This window comes from Microtus ochrogaster, linkage group LG5, assembly GCF_000317375.1.
Source record: "Microtus ochrogaster isolate Prairie Vole_2 linkage group LG5, MicOch1.0, whole genome shotgun sequence".
Classification (NCBI taxonomy): domain Eukaryota; kingdom Metazoa; phylum Chordata; class Mammalia; order Rodentia; family Cricetidae; genus Microtus; species Microtus ochrogaster.
The window spans coordinates 17,947,318-17,973,019 of record NC_022031.1 but is presented as its reverse complement, the minus strand read 5'-3'; the positions used below and the strand labels follow the sequence as shown (position 1 = coordinate 17,973,019).

Genomic DNA, 25,702 nt, shown 5'->3' with positions numbered 1-25,702 from the left:
TGGAACTAGCTCTTGTAGACCAGGCTGGCTTCAAACTCACAGAGATCCGCCTGCCTCTGCCTCCCGAGTGCTGGGATTAAAGGCGTGCAGCACCACCGCCCGGCTATGACTTGTTTTTTAAAAACTATGTCCCCTATATATTCATTTTTATTGAAGTAAAATATTTTTCTTATGTAAAATAAAAAGCACGTATTTTAGATGTTCACTGACGTACGCTTTGATTAATTTATGTATCCCGGTAGTTGCTACCCTAATTAAGGCATAAAACATGTCCATCGCCCCACTAAGTTTGTTCCATGTCGCCTCCCTTCTATTTGATTATCTAGGCTTTTATGAGTGGTTACCACTTGCTTTACCTCGCTAGTTTAGTTTTTCCTCACCCAAGAAGTTACATAAATGGAATAAAATAAACCATATTCTTTCTATTTTCCCCCTACACACGATGTTTATGCAATCTTTGTTGCTATATCTCTAGTTCCTTGTTGATGGAAAGCACCCCTTGTGTGGAAATCAGTACAGTGTGTGAGTCTCTGTGTCTAGCTTCTCTTTCTACTCTGTAAAGATGAGGAAAAAGAAGAATTGAAACTGAAACTTGGGGAGCAAACTTGAGATGCCCAACTGGAGCAGAGGTGGCATGTATTAGGGAGTTCACGGCGTTGGGGCTGAAGAGATGGTTCATTGGTTACCAACACTTGGGGCTCTTTCAGAGGACCCCAGTTCAGTTCCTCACATACACATGCTGGTTCACCACCATCCTTAACTTCAGTGAACTCCATGGGCACAGACACACACATGGTGCACATGTATACAGGCAGGCAAAACAGACACACACGTATAAACATGTCAAGGGACATGCTAACATGGAGCAGGCCTCAGTGCTAGACAAACGGCTTCAGCAATTGGGGAATGTTAAGAGCAGAAGAAATGTTCCTCCCCATGGAAGAGCCCCAACTGGTTATCCAACATCAGTGGTCAGCCCTGAAATATACAAACAGGGAACATTATATAGATTGAGCTGTTATCTGAGCAGGCTATAGTGATACATTTAGGTGAGTGTGTGTGTGTGTGTGTGTGTGTGTGTGTGTGTGTGTGTATGTGTGTGTGTAACACAATAGAAGCCATGAATTTTAGAGAGCAAGGAAAGGCTTAGAAGAAGTAAAAATGAAGAGGGGGGAAATCATGAAATTATAATTTCCAAAATAGAAAATATGAAAAAAAAACAAGACACATTTTAAAAGGGTGTTGACAGCAGTCAAAAGGGATTATTTTGTGGGCAGCCAAGTGTCATATTCTGCATTGGAATGAAGGCCCCAGGCCGCCTGTATTAACTAGGACTGTGGCTCCGCACACCATGACTCTGCTGTGCATCCTTCCCTTGGGTGATACTGGGTGATGCTTCCTGCAGTAACTGCAGCCCCTGCGCTCTCTATCATTCTGAGTGTGTTTGCAGGAAAGTTGTTCTCTGCAGCCCTTGAAGCAGCGTGGTACTCTGGGGTGGATGTCCATCTTTGAAGCTATTTCCTTCCCAAGGCTGGGTTTTGCTTCTCACTGAACAAGGCCTTCAAACCTCCCAGTTGCTCTGAGTGAGCCCAGCTCTTGTCCTTGAGAATGCTTCTGGAACTTGCCCTTAGCCAGGCTCTTGGAGCCTGGAACCTTCTAATCTAGACATGTTTCTGTGTTTAGGACCAATGATCTGTATTTTAAAAACCACGAATATGTTTCTATTGTACCATTTTTATATTAGCTTATAGAGATCCGCTTTACTCTTAATGTCTATAGATAATGGACATATCTACATTTATTTCACAACCAGGTTTGCATTTCAGTGATTTTATCATAGCAAATGAGTGGTAAAATTGTAGCACAAATAATATGGTTCTTAAAATTCAAAGAATTATGCAAAGGAGAAAAATTAAAAATAGAAATCTATGGCAGCTTACTCAGAGCAGGTCTCCCTTCCCGGGCCTTTGCTATATGCTTTGGCTTCAGAAGGTCAGAGCTGCCCACTGAGGCACACACTCTGGCCACTCCCCCTGCTTCTTAAGCACAGAATTTCAAATGCCCATGCAAGCAGATCTTGCCTTCTCCTTAATTTTGACATTTTTTTTTAAAAAGCAACTATAAAACCTTTTTTTAAAAAGTACATACTATATTAGCTGGGGTTTCTGAGGGAAAGAGACCTATAGGATATATTTATAAAACAAGACACCAATTCTCAGGATTTGGAAGCTGACAATCTTGGGACCCAGAGTGAGTAGCCATGAGACCCAAAGAAAGCAGGTCCAGGAAGAACAGCAACGTTTCTGCAGGGAGTTGTTGGCCTGGAGGAGATTTGCTCCAGTCTTAGGGAGGGTAAGTTACTGTTCTGTTCAGGCCTACAACTGAAGCCGAGGGGCCTCTGCCTTTGGAGGGTTGAAATATTAATCCCCCAAACACATTCCCACAAAAAGAGTAATGTTGTACTAAATATACAGCTACCCTGTGGGCCAGGCAAGCGGGCACATAGAGTGAGCAGTCACACCCAGAGAACAGCTCATTGCAACAAGATCCTGACTGGAAAGGCATCCTGACTCCATCTGACCAACACTCTTTACTGTACCCCGTTTGTATGTTTTAGAAGCGAGGCTACAGATCCAGAGAGTTGGATAAGTCTATCTAAGCAGCTCAGCTAGTCAAGGGCAGAGCTGAGATCCCAGTCCTCTTAATTGCCTCAGCTGGACATGGGCAGTTTTTCACGCATCCTGGAGTTCCTCTCTTCCTCAGAAGAGAGAGAGCTGAAGGCATTAGCTATAGCTCAAAGCCCAGGGAAGGAAAGCGCTGTCCTGGCTTCATGTGTGAACACGCTGGACTGGGTGCTGCGTGCAGCGTGCAGCGACTGGCAGGGCCCTGCTCTCCTCTGCTTTGAAAGGGCTCCTCAGAGCATTAATGGTTTCTATTTACTGAAAGCCACACCCTTGTGCTTTGTTCGGACACCCACTGTTCAGTATTTACCACAACTCTGGGCCCTTCCACTGCCCACTCCGCTGTGAAGTGGCCTCACGCCAGGCCTGTCATGGGCTGGAATTCTGAGGTATCCATTTAAGACTACTTTCTTCCGATGCACGGACGTCTTCCACACTGTCTCATCTGTCCCCATGGGCCAGTTCAATCCTGTCCCGTTCCTCCCCCAAATCTCTTATAAACAGCTTAAAATGTGCATGAATCAATCACTCTGTAGGTGTGTGTTGTCCTCTGACTCACCCAGCATGGGCTGGGCCTCCCTCCAGATGGTTCCTATTGCCCCACACACTGCTGCTGATACCCGTTGTCCAACACCCCTCGTACACATTCTGTGCTGTAAGGAAATACTGCCCAGTAGCAAGCTTTGCTATAAGCCCCTAAATCCATCTTAGTTATAGACTCCTCTGTCCTGTGTCTGTATAGCCCTCCCTGGGTGGTCGGGAGTGTCTTTGATCATGATAATATAATTATCTCATAATATAATCATGATAATATAATAACTCACAGTGCTGTTGAGTTGATTTCAATAACAACAAACATCTTCTTTTTACAGAGGAAGGCACTCAGGCAGAAGAAAGTGAGTTCCGTAACCAAGTCCAGTTCAAAGCCCCTATCTCCCAGGCCAGGGCTTCTGGCGTAGGCTGTAGATATTAGCTCTGAGGAAGCTGAGTGAAGGGATCATCCCAGGCCCACCCACTGTGGGCCACATCTAGGACAGCATGTGTTGGAGACCAGCATCACATACACCAAAGTAGGTGCAGAAGAAAGGAAGACGTACTAGAAGAAGCATAGGGACAGAGGAGCACACCTGGAGCAGACAGAAGCGGAGCTCCGTGGTCTTCATGCTCCGATTACAGGCCCAGGAAAGAGCTGAGACTCCTGTCTGTCTGGAGTGTTGACGGGTGACTCCGCTGGGTCCCCTGTTCTCAGAAGAAGTGGCTTTAGTTTCTCTCATGTTTTTACAGAGAATCAGCTAAGCTTTAAGTGCACTTGGGTCAGTGAGTTGTCTGTGGCGCTCTCCAGCCTGGAGGCGTGTGTCTTGACTCTGTGCCACGATGCTTCCGCCAGAGCTTGGTCTGACTTTCCGAATGGGGTTGGTTCCAAAGCTGTGACCCAGATCATGGAGAGTGGACGGTTAGGTCTCAGGCACGGTCTCTGCAAATGGCAGCTCAATAAGGCATACAAGGAAACTCCATCCTCAGTACGAACAATTTCAAACAAAAGGGAGATCGGACTCTTCCTTCCCAGGCTGCTCCACTTTATCCTTTAGGCGGGAGGGAAGGAACCGCAGGGGCTTTGCCAGCAGTGGCGGCCAAGGTCTCCCTGGAGCCTGTGCAGAGAAACTCCGGGTTCCACATGACTGGGATTCTCAGGAGGCATACTCCTACCCAGGCTCTCCTAACGCCTGTGGTTTCTGTATGAAAGTACTCTGGACCTAGTTTCTTCACTTGCAAGATTTTGTCGCAGTTACTGTGTGGGTCAAATGTATCTACGTGAAAATGCTTTGTTGACGATAGAATGCACTATTTCCCTTCAAGATAAAAGGTAGTGTCTGTCGATAGAGGGAAGGTGGGCGAGGTTAGGAGAGCATTGGGGGCCAGCGGGAAAGTGTGAGCTCTTCCGAGGTCTAGAGATGCGGTTTGTGTGGGTAGCATAAGAGTTAGGGTTGCCGACAAAGGCCCAGATACACTTGATCTGAGAGTCTTAGCTAAAGAGGAAAGCGGCTGATGAAAACGGAACACAGCTGACAGACTTGAGACCAGAAGCGCAAGCCAGCGGGTTCTCCATGCAGCATCCGTGTTTAGAAGGGAGTTGGCTGGCAAGACAGGGCAGAGTGGGCATGGTGTGACGCTGGAGCTTATGGCAGAAGAGCCGGAAGGACGTCAGGGACCAGAGCCGATAAGGGAATGTAAGGAGGACACAGGTGATGACAGGTAGGGACATGTAAGCATAGAGATCCCCAGCCTGGTGAACGGATGGCAAGGTTACCTTGGGAGATGAAGAACCAGGCCTGAGGCTGGCTGTACCTAGCTGTACCAGGACGAGTGTCTGTAGGTAGCAGGGATGCCAAGGGTCAGAGCAAAGTGTCCGGAAGAGCTAGAGAGGAAGGGTAGGGATGTCCCGAAAGTATAGTGGCCTGGATACACACTCAGGTTTAAAATTTTATATGGATTATATACAAACTGGTCAGCGCATATATAGTTACCATCCTGACTGCAGAAGAGCCGCTACGGATGTGGAAACGGGAGACACTGAGGAATAGTTTATAGTTGAAAACTGCTGCTTACAGTTGCTCCTTTTGAACACTAGAGGGCAACACAGTCACGTTGAATGCTGGTCAACTTTGTGTTAGGACTGAACTGAGTGTTTATTTGAATATCTTGCTTGAGTTACAAAGGAGGCCTTTTGACAGACGTTCATGCCCAGGGGTCTCAGGGTCCTGGGGCAGAGATGCAGCTAGATAAATACTGGCAGGCGGCCATGGCTGGAAGATCAAGGACTACAGTCACCGGTTGCTTCTATTCTGGGAGTTTAGACCCTTGCTTTGAAATTTCTCTTTCACAAATGGGATGAGAAGGCCCACCTAGAGGTCAGCTGATGTCCCTTCCATGAGTCAGTTGGAATGCATTGCTGCGAAGATCCTCTGGGGACAACAGGATGCAGGCCCTGTTGGACTTAGTGCAGTGGGCTAAGCACTGAGTACTAAGTACTAAGACAGAGAACCTCTCAGCCTCCCAGGCTTGTGATTATTGGCGTGGGCAGGAAGAGGTGTGTCAAAGGAAGGGACACACTTTGTCACTTAGAGTTCTCTTGTCCAGGTCAACTTTTTAAAGTTTAACTGGAATACAGAAACACAATTTGGTAGCGGAACACTGCAATCCCATCACCAGCTTTTAGCCTTTCGTGATTGATGGTCTTAGGAGAAATCACATGACCACAACTAACCAGATCTCTTTCTTAAAAGGACATGAAGTCCCAAGATAGTGGTAACTGTGAAAGCATTCAGGAAATCGCCAAGCGTGGCATGTGTGTGGTTTGCTAAGTTCCTTCTCCTTGCAGGATACATCTGTACCCTAGGTGAGGCTCTGAGCTCAGGCCAGACCCTCGAAACCACCACCACAAACACTGTATTCTGGTTTCTGTGCACGCTTCCCTTTGTTATGGGCTGCTTGACCACATCCCGACAATTTGCAGAACAGTCTTTATAATTGAAACCCCATTAAAAGAGACTTTTGCTCTGGGCAGGGAGTACTTCCCTTGTTTTCTTAGTTACTAACACGAGCTAATCCAAGGAATGGGTCTGGAGTCACGGGGCAAGGTTCTGTTTACAGACACTCTGTCAAAGAAGGGCATCGGTTGGACTCAAACCTTCTTGGTTTTATAGCAGCAATTTCTTATCATAAGTAAGCAACAAGGTGTTTAAATTTCACACATGTGAAATAAATATTGCGTTTCCTAGCAGGTGAGAAGACTCTATCAGTATTTTCCCAGTGATACAGTTCTTGGATTAGAGATGGACTTAGGTAAATGGATATTGTCCCTACACCTGATTGTAAAGTGGGCCTTGATAGTAGTTCCCTGGTGAAAGCCGTTACTTCCAGCCTTCTAGAACTCCAGCTCACTCACCGCTCACTCAGCCACAGGTTGGTAAGAAAGGAAACTGCACGCCCCAGCTCCCCTCCACTTATGAGCCCTAGAAGCCAAGCTGTGCAATGGGTTAGAACTTTGTTAGACCAGCCAGTGAACCGTTTTCAAAGCTGAGGTTCACTATCTCCTACCTGGGGACCTTGGGAAGTTTCCTTAACTGCTCCAATTTTATGGTCTTCTATTATAAAATGACAATATAAAATAGTTCAATGTATGCTTTTTAAAAGTAGTACAAGCATGCTTTATTCAGTAATGATTATAATATGGGAAAGGGGTATGGAACTGGGCCCCATTCAGAGTCCATTATGAGCCAGTCCAGATTGATAGCCCGGGGGCAAAGTTTGGACCAGCAGATGGAAAATTACTAGGAAGGAAACATCAGGGATAGGAAAGCTTTTGGTGAACTAGACCTTAAGTGTTCTTATTGAAAGTAGTTCAGGGTACCAAGTGTGAGGAATGGGGAATTTGATAAGATACTGAGGGTTCAAACACTGAGATGGGAGAGTCTCTTCTAACTTAGGGGCTGGCAAGATGGTTCAGTGGGGAAAGGTACCTGCTGCCAAGCCTTAAAACGTGAGTTCAAACCCTGGGACCCCCACATGGTGGAAAGAGAGAACCTACTCCCGGAAGCTGTCTTTGACCTCCACATTCACATCGTGGCACACAACCGCCCACTCACACAAAGTAAACAAATAAATGTAATAAAAAAATAAGAATAAACTGAGTTCTCATGACTCATCCTAAAACCATGTGGTGCAGGCCAGACACAGAGACACACTAGGCTGGTGTTCTAAAGGGAACAGCCAGACCAAAGTTCAGTCCGAGAGACAAGGGCTACGAAACTGGGACCTACTGAGATAACACTGCATTTTAGGAATAAACTCTATATTTTTAACCACTTCATTCATTTTTAGGACTTAAGTGAGACAGTCTTGTTAGTATTGGTTACTCCCATCTTCCTCTTATCTTGCCCCCACCCATCATGGCGACCGTCTTTGAATCACGACATCATTGGGTAAAATGCCTCACATGACGTGACAGGAAGCAGCTTTCGCTTGTTGTATAAGTCATTCAACTTGGTGATGGACTATAGGCCTGGGCTGAAATTCATCAGAATTGCACACTCTAACTCTCAAAGCTCTTCCAGAGCACTCGGTTCTGATTGGGGGAGGGAAGAAAACAATACCCACTTCCTGTTCCTCCTGCTGCTGCTCCTCCCCCTCTTCTTTTGAGACAGAGTCTCCCTACATATCTCTGGCTGTCCCTGAAACTCCCTATTTAGACCAGGCTGGTCTTCTGGTCTTGACCTCACAGGAGGTCCACAGGCCTCTGTTTTCCGTACAATATATTCTGAACATAGTTTCCCCTCTCCCAACTCCTCCCAACTCCTCCCCACCCCCACCTCTTCACTCACCCAACTGCATATTCTCTCTCTCTCTCTCTCTCTCTCTCTCTCTCTCTCTCTCTCTCAGACAAACAAGAAACCAAACTGGAATGACAAAAGACATAAGAAGCACACACACACACACACACACACACACACACACACTCACACACACATGTGCATGCACACATACATCAGTTCAAACTAACCCCAGAAAGCAGTGGGCTATAAAGAGTCCATAGTGTAATTACTGTCATGTTGTGGTAGGCCGTTTACAGTAGTTCTGAGAGGGAATAAAGAGGTCACGTGCTCTTCTTCTTCTTACAGAAGAGATAAAGAAAGTGACTTGCTGGAAATCTAAGAAAAGAGGGATATTTTTCAGATCCTGGAGTTTGGGCGAAATTCTCCGAAACCAAGTTTGACTTTGTGTTTAATCACATGGATGTCATTATGGTCAGCAAATGTTTCCTTAGGAAACCTGAGCTGCGGAACCGTTTTCCAGAGGGCGCCCGGCTGGCAGGTGTTTTCCATGTTACTTGACTAAAGAGCTCTCCGAGTCTGCTCTCTCTGATGTGGGGTCAACAGCAGCTCTCAACGGGGCAGCTCCCTAGAACCACTTGGGGAGCTCTTTAGAAATGCCTCAAGCCCAGCCAAGCTGCAGGCCTTTGCTTTGGGTTAGTCTGTGTGGCCCTAGGCGTGAACATTCTTAGGATCGTTGCCAGAATCTTGAACATTCTGATCTAATTCTTCTTCTTTCGCCTTCTAAGGTTCCATGCTTTCTACATATTTGTAGTTGGCCAAATTAAAATCTCAGTCCCTTTGTAACTTTAAAACTATATACAAAATATTTTCCAAGCTCTCCAGGGGGGAACACTGGTCCTCAGCTTTGAAACCAGGATGGTGGGCTTTATAGATAAAGTTATCAAGAAAAGAAAATGTTTTAAAAGCTTTTAAAAGTAATAAAACACACTAGGAATTCACTTCTTTGCCCTCCTATGGCGTACAGAACTTGATTCTACCGAGCTGCAGAAGTCACTGTGTAGTTGTGGCTGAGACACTTGTGCGGTGGCGTCTTCATCTTACAGAATCTAAGAAACAAACCTGTACTTTCCTTTCCAAATTCATTTAACACCATGAGTTCTGATCAGATTGCCGATTGCTTTGAAACTTACAAGTGAAGGCATGAGACTGGATGTGTAGATCAGTAACAAAATGTCTTCCTGGCGTATGTAAGGTCCTGGGTTCCATTTCCAGTGCTGTAAACCAAACCAAACCAAACCAAACCAAACCAAACCCCAAATCCAAACCAACTAAAAAGCGTCCACAACAAAGAATACAACAATGGTGGCCCAAGTCCTGCAAATAATAATAATGATGGCGATGGTGATATTAATGATTAATAATCACACCTAAACAGTTGTTGCTAGTCGGACTTGCCATCTCTGTGTCAAAATACTTGACAAAGAACTTACAGAGGGAAAGGTTTCTTTTGGCTCATAATCTTAAGGGTTTCTGTCTGTGGTTTTCTGAGTCCATATACTTTGACTGAACATTGTGAAAGGAGTAATATGTGGAGGAGGAGGTTGTTCACCTCATGGTGGGCAGGAAACAGAGAGGGGAAGAGACTGGGGATCATGTCTGACCTTCAAAAACCACATGGCCTGCTTCTTCTAGCAAGGTCACCTCTCAAAATAACATAACCGCCTGGAGATGAAGGGTTCATACGGGCCTGTGGGGAGACATCCATATTCACACCATAGCCATGATGTCTGGAGGTGATGCAGATTATAACAGGGACAACAATGTTGCCTTTATTCACACTGTTAGAAGGCCTTTGTCCGAAGATGTTTGTGAGAGCTGTGTGTCCCTGCACATCCTTGTTTAACAAGAGGGCTGTTTGAGCCTTCTTAGCTATGAAATCTAAGTGAAAGACCATGTACTCCCATGCCCATTGTTTTGGTTAAGCATTCAAGGACTTGGTCTGATGGATGGCACTGCAGATTCTGTGCTAATATTTTAGTTATTTCTTCAAATAATCCTAACTTTATGTTTCATTGAGAATGACATATAAAAGGTTCTGATGAGTGATGTGGGATTCTCCTCTGTACGCTGTGAATACCATTGGTTAAGGAACTGTCTTGACCTGTGATAGGGTAAAAGAATAGAGCTGGGCGGGGAAAACTAAACTGAATGCTGGAAAAAAGGAGCCGGAGTCAAAGAGAAGCCATGGAGCCCCACCAGAGACAGACACCAGATGGAACTTTACCCAGTAAGCCACAGCCATGTGGAGATACACAGATTAATGGAGATAGGTTAAATTAATATGAAAGAGATAGCCAATAAGAAGCTAGAACTAATGGGCCTAGCAGTGATTTAATTAATACAGTTTCTGTGTGGTTATTTTTAGAGCCTGGGCAGCCAGGAAACAAACAAGTGGCCTCCTTACAACAGATGAAGCTCTAAGGGAACAGTGTGAGCTCCTTCAATGGAACATGGCTTTGGGAATTAGTGTGTCTGTTTATTTTGTATCACCAAGACCAAAGTGCCCAGCAGAGATCACCTGGGAAGAGTTTGTTTTGACTGGTGATTTCAGAGGGTTTCAGTCCATCCTGGCAGGGAGGAAGGGCACCAACTTAAGTATAACAGAGAATCTGTTCACAGTGTGGCAGACTGGGACATAGACCAGGGTAGGAGCCAGGGACTGGGTATAGCCTTCAAAGGCTTGTCCACAGTGGCCTACTTCTGCCATTTGCCCATACCTCCTGAAGTTCCCAGAATCTCCCAAATGATACTACCAGCTAGGGACTAAATATTCAAAATGTTAATCTATGGGACATTTTGAATTCAAACCATGACGATTATCATTTCACATCCCTCTCACCACCACCAAGGTTCTATTCCAATCTTCCACCTCCAGAAAGGTCCCTATAGTTCTACCCCGGATTTTCTAAGTCCTTTTTAAATCTATGAACCATTCACTTTGCAATGCCTTTAGTTTAATGCTTTTCACATCAGCTGCTCATGCACCACCCATCAGTTTTCCCTTGGACTAACATCATTTAAACTCTTTCCTTCTACAAAGTCTCACCAGACTCTGGAATATTCTTTGGTGGTGTGCGTTCAGAAACCCTCTGTGTATAAGCGTGTAATAGCTATAAATGGATGTTTCCTGTCCCAACTACCCAGTCCCAAACAATCACTCAGATGCTTATATTACTCATAAATTCTCAGCCAATAGCTCAGGCTTGTTATTAGCTAACTCTTATATTTAAACTAACCCTTTTCTATTCATCTATGTATTGCCACATAGCTGTGGCTTTACCTGTCTTCTATAGCATGTCTTGCATCCCGGGCAGCTCGCTGGCATCTCCCTTGTCTCTGCCGTTCTTCTTCCCATCATTCTCAGTTTGGCTTCCCCACCTAACTTCTTGCCCAGCTACTGGCCTGACAGCTTTTTATTAACCAATGACAGTAATACATAGTTATAGTGTAAAACAGGATCGATCTACAGCGAATAGCTTCTTACATATGAGAGTATACATCAGGAAGCCCTTTTTACTTCATCCACCCATTCGGCCTATACCAGCAATCACGTCATGAGGTTCTTTTCCGATGTACTTGGCTGTTTCTGTTCAGGGAAGCATGACCAGATGGTTTACTGCTTTATGTGACCTTGTAGCATCTGTGGGCGGCTTGATCACCGTCCTTCTGCAACTCTGGAACTCTTTAGACTCACAACCCCAAAGCCTGTGCCCTTCCTTTAAATCAGTATTTACTAGCACCCAGTTCTGTGCCTGGACCCAGTGGGTGACTGGTAAGAAAGAACAAGCCAATAAGAACCTGTGGTCTCTACTTTATTCTGTTACTGTTTGTTATTTTTAAAAACCGCTTTCTTGCTTAAACATAGCTACAGTCCGTCTTTACCTGAGTTTTACAATGCACTTTTAAAACTAATGAACTATACAATACTAAAATATTAGTGACTTAAGAGAAATAAGTGAAAAATAATAAATTTTACTGAAATGTTTGTTATTAAGTTAAATTTGTTATTAAGTTAAAGATGCTGGGACTTTTTGTAAAGCTAGCCATCCATACCTTGTTAACACAGCAAATATTTTCTTAACGGACACTGTCCTTAGGCTGAAGTGATGCTGGAATTGGAGTATTTAGCTCTTAAATCTCTTTAGGGGTGCGCCCTCACTCCCATTTCTGTGTGATGGGTTCCTTCCTAAATTCTGGAAAAGAGGATGAGATTTTTGTTATCTAAAATACAAACGCCCCCTAGAGGCAGAGTTCTGCAGCGAGCGTTCAGAGTGGCTTCAGGTGTGCTCTGGAGGAGACCCAACCTTTAGCCCCAGGAGCCAGGAGCAACACCAGCTCCACCTGAGACTGCCCTCTTTGGCGCTGCTTTCTTGCATGACTTTATTGTGTGAGCGTTTGAGAGTGTTTAAAGATTAAACGACTGTGAACTGGGTGCCTCTTGACAAAAAGTTAATGTGAAGCTATGGAAAGAGTTGTATCAAGATAGTAAGCCATTGAAATGCCCCTTTATTATTTCCCAGAAATTTTAGCTCAACTGATTAATATTAGCCTTAGACTAAAAAGACAATGAAGTCTGAAAGGAGCCACTCCACACGTGAGAAGAGCCGAGAAATCTTGCTGGAAGCCTGAGCTAGTCCGCGGTAGAGCGGGCCGAGCTGCGCGCCAGCTAATAATGAAGGGTGGAGGCTGCCTGCGTAGGCTCGGTGTCACAATGCCCTGTAACAGCAGACTGCACGCTCATGTATGTTTTATTCCTCCTTTGTTATATTTTCCAGAGGGATAACCAATTGGCTGATAAAGTAACAAATGAAAAGTAATCCGACTCCACTGACCTGCGCACCCCAGCGGGAAGGATGGCACGGAGTGGCCCTTAGCTCTGCCACGCTGGGACGGGTATGGAGTAGCCCTCCTCTCCTCGCTGCCACCGTCATTTCTCGGCAACCTGTTTCCAGACCCGGTGAGAACAGCAAGTTCTTCCTGTCGGATAACAGAATTGGAGGCACAGGAACAGGTACTGTGGGGTGTTGGAAACATGTCTGTACTGCCTCATCTTCGGGTCCTGTTTATATCCATACTAATGCAATTAGGAAGCATGCATGTCCAAACAGCAAGTAAAAGATGATGCTAGGGACAGTGATTACTTTTAAAACATGGCGTGTTATTTAGATTGTGAGAAGTCCCAACAAAATGGCAGGGTCTGTCCGTTTCCCCAGTGGCAGCCACTGAAGGGTGTCATCTGTGTTTAACCAGCTGATCTCCCAGTCCAAGTTCATGTCTTCTAGTTACGAAAGAACCATGCTAAAAAGTCACAGTTTGATTTTTTTCTATTCTCATGATTCATGTACTGCAGCATGGAAGAAGAATACTCGCAGATCCCTGGAATTAGAAGCTTTAAAAGACTAGTTTGATTGTGGCTCAGTGCCCATCTCTAGCACAGCACGGAAGCTTCTTTCAGTCTTCACTGTGACCCCAAAGCAGGGCAATAGCATGCAGTCTGGTGCCAGTGGTCAGTGCTTTAAGATCTTATGAGGCTAGGAGAATTACCACGCAGCCAAAAGGTCATTTTCAGTTCAGAAGATTTAGTGTCCAGTACGGCGGGTCAAACATCTATTACTTGAGGACTTGCCAGGCAGCATGCCCCTCCATGGGATAGATGGCTTGTAGAACTTTGCTTAGGGATATTAGAATTGAAAAGTGTTAAAAAAAGATTATAAAAATTAAATTTACATGCCAGATTAAATAAAGTTATGGGCCCATTATCTACTTGAGGTTGTTTCAGAGGAGGTTTTATAGGCAATTTTGACCACAGTTGACTAGTTGGTGTTTCTTGGGATATAATACCTTCATTTTTAACATAAGGGTTTCTATATATCCAAGGTGAAACGACATCTGAATAATACACAAAGAATCTGGTTTTGAGCCCAGGGAGGAGATGAAGCATGTATTGGTGCTGCTTTTGCAGTTTTCCGTCTCTAGAGCCAGGCAACTAATAACCACACTGGCCAGCTTTTTATTTCGTTCCAATATGATGCAAATGCCTCGGACATTTTTAAGGGCCTTCGTTTAGAGACATTATACGTCTAAAGAGAGATCTTTTGGGCATAAGGCAAAGAGTGCATAAAGAACAGCAAACTCTACACCATGTGTTCTTAGTATCGATCAGTCTATGCCAGGAAGCAGTAATCCACTACTACCTTTAACTTAGCTAGAACAAATTATAACACGGATGTCTAGAGGAGATGATGATTTGAAAAGCCTCATACGCTGAAGGATCACCATGCTTACCTGGATAGAGAGTTCCATATAGGAAACTGAATGGGGAAATCTGCCTTTATTTTTCCACTAGGAAGAGGAATGTAGAAATGCATGGGCCGAGGCCAGGGAAACATTCCAGATGACGTGTCCAGGACTTTTCTCTGGAGGGCGGAGGCATAGCTCAGTCTCCGTGTTCCACACCAGGAACAATTCTGAAGGCAGCAGCCTTAGGAAAAAGTAATATTACAGTGGTGTCTGAAGATACTGCCAGGATCCCTGGCCTCCCTCACTCCCAGTGTGAAGTGTGCTGGAGCAATAGGCAGGCACTCACCCCTAGGAGCCCTGAGGTCCCCTGTAAGACCTGTGAGTGATGATGACTAGGATGCTTTGCTTGTAAACACTCTTACGTCTTGTTAAATGATGCTGGATACCCAATCTAACATCCTCGTGCCCTATCATGAGCTGGCCAGCAGGGGTCAGCATTGACAACCAGGTGCTTTGGAATGGACAGTGACGTGTGCTTTTTCATAGAAGCCAAAAGCAAGTTTAGCAAAGACCAGAAGGCCTCAGGGCTGGGGGTGGTGAGACTTACCGAGCCCCAGAGCTCTGGGATGGATTATTTGGAGATGCCTCGAGGAGTTTTGACTCACAGAGAATCTTCTTTCCTACTTACTTGACTTACAAACTGACCTGCAGGTAGAAGTTGCTAAATTTTTATGTGGCTCTTGCAATTCTTTACTTTGAAGGCTTTCCTCTCCTGTCTTCCTTTGGGAGCTAACTCCCTCTTAGTCTTCAAACAATCTCACTGGATGTGCTGAAAGAAGAACCTATCCCTGTGTCTCCCACCCTGGACACAGCTTCAGGGCCCTCATAGCCCTGGCCAGGGACAGCACAAGGCTGCCCTGGGTCACTGCCATTACATTCCGGTTCGGATGAGGAGCGAAGTAATACTGTCTGTAGAAATTGTTGTGAATTAGGAAGCATCTTAACCAACGTGATACACAAAAAGACCCCAGGCTTTAGAGTCAGGCTGATCTAAACGCAACACTCTCCGGTGTAATATGACTAGTTTTAGTTCCATTGTACTCAATGTCATCAACTGAAGAAAACTGGGACAGTGACATAGAGAGTCACACTGTGACCACTTGGAAGCTACTAACTCATTCTAAAAGGCTTCACTGGGTGACGTTAATATACAACTTATTAACTTTCCATGATTAAAACAGTAAAAGACTGCCCAGGTCCTCATTACTGTGAGTTTAACCAGTTGGCTTGGGTAGTGTCCAGAGAGCAGGCATTGCTGAAGGCCAGACTTCCTGTAACTCTGTTTTCCACGGTGATGCGTAAACTCTTCCTGTTAATTATTTTTAAAAGGGAGACAGTTATCCTGTAACTCAGGTAGATCATCTGAACATAACCAGTCTGTGCCCTCCCTGTGGGCAGACCACAGAGAAAGGCAATTTCTCACTGGAATCCCAATTTATACCATGAATTCTCTTCCTTAAATAAGGGCCACAACAGAGCTACATCAGAATCAGAAAGTCTGTTAGGAGCATGGAGTGAGAGGAGCCAAATATTTCAGAGCCTTCAGACCAATGTCTCCGGCTGCGTCTCTTCCAAGCAGAGGGGCATGGCTGAGACATGGGTTCTTTGGCTTTTCCCTTTGGTGGTATCTGGATTCCTAGGCTTTCCCCTTTGGTGGTATCTGGATTCTTTGGCTTTTCCTTTTGGTGGTATCTGGATTCTTTCGTTTTCTCCGTTGGTGGTATCTGGATGGCACTCAAGTCTTCACCTCTGCATTTGCCTCTCTGTACGCATCCATGTCTGTTGTGGTGGGAATGAGAAATGTTCCCAAAGCCTCACATGATCGAACACTTGGTCCCCAGCTGGTAGTACTGCTTGGGAAGGTTGTGGGATCTTTAGGGGGTAGAGCCTCCCTTGTGGTGGGCCCTTGATGGTTTGTAGACCATCCCTACTTCCTGTTCACTTTCTGCTAACTCAGTATGGCTGTAGAGCCACCAGCCAGTTTCTGCTCTTGCCAGCTTTTGCTTTCCCTGCCTGTTGCCGAGTCTTTCCTGCCACGAGAGACCGCCTCCCTCTGGAACTGTAAGACAAAATGAGTTCTTTCTCCCTTAAGATGCTTTGGTCAGGGCTTTCTATCACAGCAGCAAAGTTAAATGAAGGCGGTGACTAATTACTCTCCAAAAACAGCACAGAGGGAACCTGGTTCTGTCAGTTTTATTGTTCAGTTATCCGAGGTTTCCATCTGGTCTCCCAAGCCCGGGAGACGTTTATCTCTTCAAGGTAACTTGAAGACAAGGTACTTCTTTTTTTTTAATATTTATTTATTTATTATGTATATAATATTCTGTCTGTGTGTATGCCTGCAGGCCAGAGGAGGGCACCAGACCTCATTACAGATGGTTGTGAGCCACCATGTGGTTGCTGGGAATTGAACTCAGGATCTTTGAAGGAGCAGGAAATGCTCTTAACCTCTGAGCCACCTCTCCAGCCCTGACATGGTACTTCTTCCCAGATGCATCACGCCCTGCCCTCCCAGTTTGAATTCCTGCAGTCTCTCGCTGACAATCTTCAGTGCCGATGCCAGGATCAACTGATATGATACGTGCTGAGATGACCTTCTGACTTGTAGATGATGTTCTGTAAATGCTAGCTCCCTGTTCTCTGTCCCCTTGGTGCCATACAAAAGCGGCAACGGCCTTAAGGGTCAGAATGTGCCCACAAGCCTGAACTGCAAACTTTAAGGACTAGAGTAAGAGACACATGTGCATGAGCAAGCATGTTTCTCTGCGCAGAACAAACAAATTGTTCCTAGACCCACAAGCTGTTGGGGGTACTGCTCTGTGGGAAGTTCTGACCCGTACAACCACAAGGCCTCCTTCTCATTCCCTGCACCTAAGCAGGGCTCGAAGGTCCACTCTTCACCCTCACCATCTGTCCCTAGTTTATATTTATATCGTTGGTGTTTTCTTTATTAATCACACCTACAGTGTGTGCATATAACTTGATGTCCCGCCCACCCCATCCTTCCTTTCCTTTCAGACGTTACATCTTTCTGGTTTCCATGCTCTGAAGCATTTCCAGGCATCCCCAGGGATATGACAGATGCTTTCAGAAGTACTAGTTGGCCATCTGAGAGATATCCTCTGGCCAGGCCCAAGGGTGGTGGCCGCAATGTCTCCTAACTGCCAATCTTCTGCCTCAGTTTCCCATGGAGGAAAACTCAGGTCTTTGTCTGTCAGAATCTGCTTCCTTAAGTCCTTTAATGAGTGCCTGGGGAAACACCTCTTCAATTTTTAACTCTTTCTCCGTCAGAGCTCACAAGTCCTTCCTCGGGTTAGGTAGGTAATTGGCAGCCATTGTCTGATCAAGACTCCATCCTCTCTGAGCTAAGTTCTGTTTTGAAGTGGGTCCTCCTTCTACGTTAGCCACCAAACCCAGAAGCACCCTTCACGATGGCATATCTGAATAGATGATCCCAAGAGTCTTTAGGGCTGCGGCGATGGCTCAGCAGTCAAGGCGCTTGTGTATGAGTATGAGGACTGGAGTGGATCCCCAGAATCCATCAAATGCCAGGTGGGCACAGCAGCCAGCCTGTAATTCCAGCACTCAGCAGATGGAGAGGGGCTCTTCTAAGCAAGCTGGTTAGGGCGACTACCTGTATTGATGAGCTCTGGGTTCCACTGAGAAACCTCCTTTAATGAATAGAGAGAGATTGTGGAAGACTTTCACCTAAGTTCCCTAGAAAGAGGGCAGGAGACTTAGAGTTCGGATTTCACCTTCACTGTGAAGTTTACTTGTCCGTGAGTCATGGAGTCAATATTCATCAAGGACGCGGTGTTCTGGTTGGAACGCTCGTCTCTGACAGCTCATCCTCCAGCCGACTCACTCTTCTAGAATCTCCCCGGGGACTTCTCTAGCCATACTTACTAACTCTATTGTTGGCTTTTCCCTTCATAGCCGTATATGTCCGTAGCATCTGCAAACGTTTTGCCCATCTGCAGGCTTGACTAAAAGACGTTACCAGGAACTGTTCTTCAGAATATCTCCAGCAACAACTGATTTTTATTCCCCCACCCCCTGGATTGGTGACTTTAGCACCCAAGTAGGAAGAACAGGCAGGGAGCCCAGTGTTCAGAAATTAGCATCTTGAGGCCTTGATAAAGTGCACATTATAAGGCAAGCCTGATGATGCTTGTGATCCCAGCACCTAGGAGACTGGGGTAAGAGAGTTGCTGGTTCAAGGTCAGCCTGGACTATACAATGAGAGGGTGATTTTTTTTAAGTATTCTATGACTATCTGGTGATGTATGGGAGCTGTGTCAACTTGACACATAGCAGAGTCATCTGGGAAGGAAACCTCCACTGAGGAATTGGCCAGACCAGGTTGGCCTGTGGGCATGCCTGCAGGGAGTGACCTTAACTGCAGATTCATATAGGAGGGTTCAGTCCACTGCAGGCAGCACCATTCCCTTGGTAGTTGGTGCTGGGCTGTATACAAAGCTAGCTAACACACATAAAAATAACATTATACAGACTGAGTAGGCTGTATTTATGTATATATATAATTTATATATATAAAACAATAATGAATGAAAAAGGCTATAAATTTGAAGGAGAACAATGAAGGACGCATGGGAGGTTTTAAAGGGAGGATAGGGAAGAGGGAGATACAATTATAATATAATCATAAAAAATAATATTTTCTAAAAAGCTAGTTAAGCATGTTCTGGAGTGAGGCAGAAAGCAGCATTCCTCCATGATCTGCCTGGGCTCCTCCCCTGACTCCTCAGTGCTGGACAGTGACCTGGAAATATAAGCCAAATAAATTAGATGTTTTCCTTTGTAAGAGTTGCCCTGGTGCTGGATGTTGGTGGCGCACGCCTTTAACCACAGCACTCAGGAGGCAAAGGCAGGTGGGTCTTCGTGAGTCTGAGACCAGCCTGGTCTACAAAGTGAGTTCCAGGACAGCAAGGGCTACACAGAGAAACCCTTTCGCAAAATAAATAAAGAGCTGCTATGGTCATGGTGTCTCTTCACAGCAATAAAACCCTAAGACAAGACTCATGGTGGACAATGACCAAAACCTAGCTAAAACATGCTCAGAAGGGAGTGTGGGAGGGCGTAAATGTCTGCGTTGGTATAGGAAACCGTGGAGTGCACTGCCCACTCTAGAGGAGTGGAAGCTAGAAGTAGGCCGGGAAGAACAGAGGACTGGGTTCTGCTGGGACTCCTCCCACCTCTGCTGCTGCTGCCTGTCTGTTAGTGTCAGAGTATTTCAGAGCAGCCCACAGTATTCCGTTCGCCCATTCGATAGACACAGTGGGTCACTGGCCTCTGTAAAATAATCTAGGGATGAATGCTGCTTTGTCTGGCTTGGATCAGGTAGCTTCGCCTTATCAGATGAAAACTGAAACGGAAGCAGGTCTTAGGGAAAGCACGTGTTACACTGGAGACCTACATCCTACTCAGAAAAATAAAAACACAGCTAATTGGCTAACAGGAAGGTGACCAGTCATAATGATTTCTGGCCAGATTGACCCAAAGTGTACTTGATCACAATAGGGCTAGATGACCTTTAATTCCAGAGTCTAGGATTGGTTCACTATGTTTATACACTAGCCAATTATTTAACTTGGGAAAATGCTACATATTTATTATATGCAACATGGTGTTTTGAATTATGCATACATGGTGGAATGGCTAAATCAAGCTAATTAATATATGCATTATCTTATGCTTATCTATTCTTTCTGCAATGAGAAGGACTAAACTCTACTTTGGGCAATTTTGAAGAACACAATACATCACTATTTGCTATAGTCACCATATGTTAGGCCTTCTGACTTACTGGCACCTCACGTCCTTTGACCAAGATCTCTTCTGCTTCTCCTCACCAATCCCTTGTAGCCAGCATTCTACTCTTTAATATTCTGAGTCCAAGTTTGGGGATAGTTTATTTTTTTAATACCACATATAAATGAGGCCATGTGTTACTTTTTTTTTTCTGTGTCTTGTTTATTTCACTTAATGTATTGTCCTCTGGGTTCATCCTTGATTTTGCAAATGACAGTATTTGTGTCTTTTTGAAGTATAGTAATACTACTCCATCGTGTGGCTATACATCCAACAACTCAAGCCACACTGTGTATGCTCTAACTGATTCCATATCTGCAGAGTTGTTATACACAGACAAATAAGGAGTCAGGTTTATTATACACAGCTGAACACGGAAGGAGGCAGCTTTAGCTGATCTTAGAAGGGAGTGGTCTCTGTAAGGAATAGTCTTCAGGCCGTAAACCCCCAGGGAGAGGCAGCTACTGTGGATATTTTCTTCATACACTATCAGGATCCACACCCAGACCAACAGGAAGACATTGTCATCCCTCTGAGCCTTACCTAGAGCTGAAAGGTTTCACCATTCCCATGTGCTTGAGGCTTGTGTCCTTGGCATGGCCAGCTCAGGACACCACACTCACTCAGGACTTCACACGCTCAAGATGTCCTCAGCTCCCTATAGATGCTGCCACTGTTACCAGAAATTCTTTGGACTGTTTCCAAAGCCCTGAAACCAGCTCCTTAGCCCTGGTACATTCATGCATTCATATTGGCTCACTGGAGAGTGTGTGTGTGTGTGTGTGTGTGTGTGTGTGTGTGTGTGTGAAGAGATGGATATGCATCTTTCGTTTAGAATGACCTTATTGATTATTATCTTTTTTTCTGATTTTCTTTAATGATTTTTAGTTAGTGTTTAATCAGTATACAAATTAAGGAGCTTCATTCTGACATTTCCTTACATCCATATCACCCCCTGTACCTTGCCATGTTCTCCACCCACTTCCCTCATACATTGCTCTTCTGGCAATCGGCCCCTCCACTTTCACACCAAGTAAACATATATGCACATAGTTGAACATGAAGTCTGTGTGGGAGAAAATATGAAGTATTTTGCCTTCCTTCTCCCCGATCCTTGTTCCTCCCTCCAGACTGATTCTTCTTCCATCATAGACCGCCATCTATATTTAAATCTTGCTTGCACATACAAGAGGACACAGGCAATCTTTGTCCCTGTGCATGTAGCTTATTTGGCTGGAACTGATAGTTTTGCAAGGAACCACTTGTTCGTCCTGGTTGCCCAGAACTGAAATAACCACCCAGAAACTGTATTGATTAAAACACTGCTTGGCCCATTAGCTCTAACTTCTTATTTGCTAACTCATATTAATTTAACCCATTTCTATTAATCTGTATATCACCTCAAGGTCGTAGCCTACCAGCAAAGTTTCAGCATGTCTACCTCTGGAGGATCCATGCTGTCCCCTGACTCTGCCCTTCTCTCTCACAGCATTCAGTCTAGTCCTCCCTGCCTACCTAAGTTCTGTCCTATCAACAGGCCAAGGCAGTTTCTTTATTCTTCAATGGCAATCACAGCACACACAGGGGATATCACTGATAGTCTCCAATTCCACCCATTCCCTTGCAAATAAAATCTCCATTCTTCGTTATGACTGAAGAAACGGCATGCGTTTGCACCATGTTTCTTTATCCATCCATCTGGTAAGGAATATCTAGGTTGTAGATCTCAGCTTTTGCAAACAGTGCCATAAAAAGAGTCTTGTGAGTATTTCTGCATTGAGATTTCTCTGGGTATGTATCCAGGAGTGGTATGACTAGATCATATAGTTTTTCTGCTTTCATTTTTTTTTTGGAGAAAACTCCATATTGGTTTTTCCCTCATGACTGTATCACTTTCTAGTCCCAGAATGAGCCTTCTTTCCCTATATTCTAGCCAACAATTATTTTTGTCATTTCTTTTCTTAGTATTCCCATTTTCTTGGCAAGTGCAGAAAGACACATAAATATTGAGGAATTTGACTAAGTTATGACATTTTTTTCTCTTACTCAATTGGGTGTTGATATGATCACCTTGTAAAACTTTTTATTGTTTTTATTGAGATACATATTTTCTCTGTTCCCCTCCCTTCCTGTCCCCTCCTCTTTCACCCTCTCCCATGGTCCCGATGCTCTCAATTTGCTCAGGAGATCTTGTCTTTTTCTCCTTTCCATGTAGGTTAGATCTATGTATATCTCTTTTAGGGTCCTCTTTGTTGTCTAGGTTCTCTGGGATTGTGAATTGTAGACTTTTTTATGTCTAAAAGTCATTTATGAGTGAGTACATATTATATGTGTCTTTCTGAGTATTGGTTATCTCACTCACAATGATGTTTTCTAGATCTACCCATTTGTGCGCAAATTTCAAGATGTCATTTTTTCTGCTGTGTAGTACTCCATTGTGTAAATGTACCACGTCCTCTTTACCCATTCTTCAGTTAAGGGGCATTTAGGTTGCTTCCAGGTTCTGGCTATGACGATTTATTGAACATAGCTGAACACATGTCATTGTGGTATGATTGAGTATATACCCAAAAGTAGTATTGCTGGGTCTTGAGGTAGGTTGTTTCCTAATTTTCTGAGAAATCACCATACTGATATCCAAAGTAGCTGTACCAGTTTGCACTCCCACCAGCAATGGAGAAGTGTTCCCTTTATCCCACATCCTCTCCTGCATAAGTTGTCATCAGTGTTTTTGATTTTGGTCATTCTTACAGGCATAAGATAAAATCTCAGGGCTGTTTTGATTTGCCTTTTCCCCATAGTTTAGGATGTTGAACGTTTACTTAAGTGTCTTTCAGCCATTTTAGATTCCTCTGATGAGAGTTCTCTGTTTAGGTCTATACCCCATTTTTCTATTAGGTTATTTGTTCTTTTGATAATCAATTTCTTGAGTTCTTTGTACATTTTGGAGATCAGATGTGGGGTTAGTGAAGATCTTTTCCCATTCTGTAGGCTGCCATTTTGTCTTGTTGACTGTGTCCTTTGCTTTACAGTAGATTCTCAGTTTCAGGAGGTCCATTTATTAATTGTTTCTCTCAGTGTCTGTGCTACTGGGGTTATATTTAGGAAGTGGTCTCCTGTGCCAATGCGTTCAAATATACTTCCCACTTTCTCTTCTATGAGATTCAGTGTGGTTGGTTTTATGTTGAGGTCTTTGGTCCATTTGGACTTGAGTTTTGTGCATGGCAATAGATATGGATCTATTTTCCATTCTTCTACATCTTAATACCCAGTTATGCCAGCACCGTTTGTTAAATATGCTTTCTTTTTTCCATTTGATATTTTTTGCTTCTTTGTCAAAAATCAGGTGTTCATAGGTACGTGGATTAATATCCAGCTCTTTGATTAGGTTCTGTTGGTCATCCTGTCTGTTTTTATGCCAATACCAAGCTATTTTCAGTATGGTATATCTGTAGTAGAGTTTGAAGTCAGGGATTGTGACACCTCCAGAAATTTCTTTATTGTACAGGATTTTTTTTTGCTATTGTGGAGTTTTTTGCTTTTCCATATGAAGTTGAGTATTGTTCTTTTGAGGTCTGTGAAGAATTTTGCTGGGATTTTGATAGGCATTGCATTGAATCTGTAGATTGCTTTTAGTAAGATTGCCATTTTTACTATATTAATTCTACCTACCCAAGAGCATGGGAGATCTTTCCATTTTCTGGTGTCTTCAATTTCTTTCTTCAAGGACTTAACATTCTTGTCATGCAGGTCTTTTACTTTTTTTTTTGTTAGAGTTACTCCAAGATATTTTATGTTATTTGTGGCTATTGTGAAGGGTGATATTTCTCTGATTTCTCTCTTAGCCCATTTGTCATCTGTATAAAGGAGGGCTACTGATTTTTTTTAAGTTAGTCTTGTATCCTGTTGCATTACTGAAAGGGTTTATGAGTTGTAGAAGTTCCTTGGTAGAATTTTTGGGGTCACTTATATAAACTATCATATCATCAGTAAATGGTGAGAGTTTGACTTCTTCTCTTCTGCTTGAAATCCTCTTGTCTTATTGCTCTAGCTAGAACCTCAAGTACTATATTGAATAGATATGGAGAGAGTGGACAACCTTGTCTTGTTCCTGATTTCAGTGGGATCCCTTTGAGTTTCTCTCCATTTAGTTTGATGTTGATTTGGTCCTGTGGGTATTCCTGTCTTGGGCTTGCTCCTGAAGAGGTTGCTGGCCTGTGCCTGGTCCTGCAGGGTTCACTGGCTTGGGCCTGCTCCCTCGTACCTGCCTCATTTGTTTTCTTGATGACATATTTTGAATAAAGTGCTCAGTATAGCTTTAATTTTGATTTCCATGATGGCTATGGATGCTTTGAAGTGTTTATTGACCATTTAGAGTTCTTGAGAAGAACTGAGTCAGTTCACTTGCCCATTTACTAATCAGATGATTTATACATGTATGTGCGTGTGTGTGCGCGTGTTCATGTGCGTGCGTGTGTGTGTGTGTGTGTGTGTGTCTGTGTGATTTTGGTGTATATTAATCCCATATGAGAAGTGGAGCTGGTAATGCTATTCTTCCATTCTGTAAGCAGTCACTGTGTTCTACTGATTGTCTCTTCTCCTGTAAGAAGATTTTAATTTTATACAATACTGCTTTTTACTTTGGAAAATTGTTTCCCTGAGCTGAGCCCTTTTCCAAAAGTCTTGCTTATATCTTTTTATCGAAGTGTTTTTTCAGTTTAGAGTTTGGGGTCATATGTTTAGGTCTTTGATCTATTTTAATTGATTTTTTTCTACAGATCAAGAGATACATGGTCGCATCCTTTTAAATGTAATTGGCAATTTCCCAAGCACTATTTGCTGAACACTTTCTTTTCCTTGATGTATATTTTGGGCACCTTTGTCAAAAATTAGGTGACTGTAGCTGTGTGGTTGTATTTCAAGGTCCTCTATTCTACTTATTCTATTGGTCCGTGTGTCTGTTTTTGCTACTATGGCTCAGTATTATAATGTGAGACCAAGTATCACAATATCTCCAGTGATGTGGGATTCCCCTCTGTATCCTGTGATTATGTTTTATTTCCATTAGTTAGTAAAGAAGCTCCTTTAGTCATTGGCTTAGCAGAATAAAAGCAGATGGGAAATCTGATCAGAGATATATAGAAAGAGTAGGCAGAGTCAACGAGATGCCATGTAGCTACTGAAGGAGAAAGATGCCAGAACGTTAGAACCTTACTTGCAGGCCATAGCCTTGTGGTGAATCACAGACTAATAAAAATGGGTTAAATTGAGATATAAAAGTTAGCCAGGAATGAACCTAAGCTATTGGCCAAGCAGTATTGTAATTAATATAGTTTCTGTGTGATTACTCGGGTCTGAGCAGCTGGGAATGAACGCGCCTTCCTCATTGACACTCCAGCATTGTTCTCTGTATAGGATTTCTATAGCTGTCATATGGATTTTAGCTTTGATTTGTCTAGTTTTGTGAAGAATGCCATTGGAATTTTTATGGGGATC

The 25,702-nt window shown here is 43.9% G+C and overlaps 1 protein-coding gene across 1 annotated transcript in view; it reads left to right on the top strand.

The window, feature by feature from the left end:
* Positions 1-25,702, top strand: part of Dnajc5b (DnaJ heat shock protein family (Hsp40) member C5 beta) — a 91,550-nt gene that overhangs the window by 15,541 nt on the left and 50,307 nt on the right. The window contains exon 2 of the mRNA XM_005361900.2: positions 12,850-13,085. The gene's annotated coding sequence lies outside the window, so the exon portion shown is untranslated. The remainder of the gene's footprint in view (positions 1-12,849; positions 13,086-25,702) is intronic.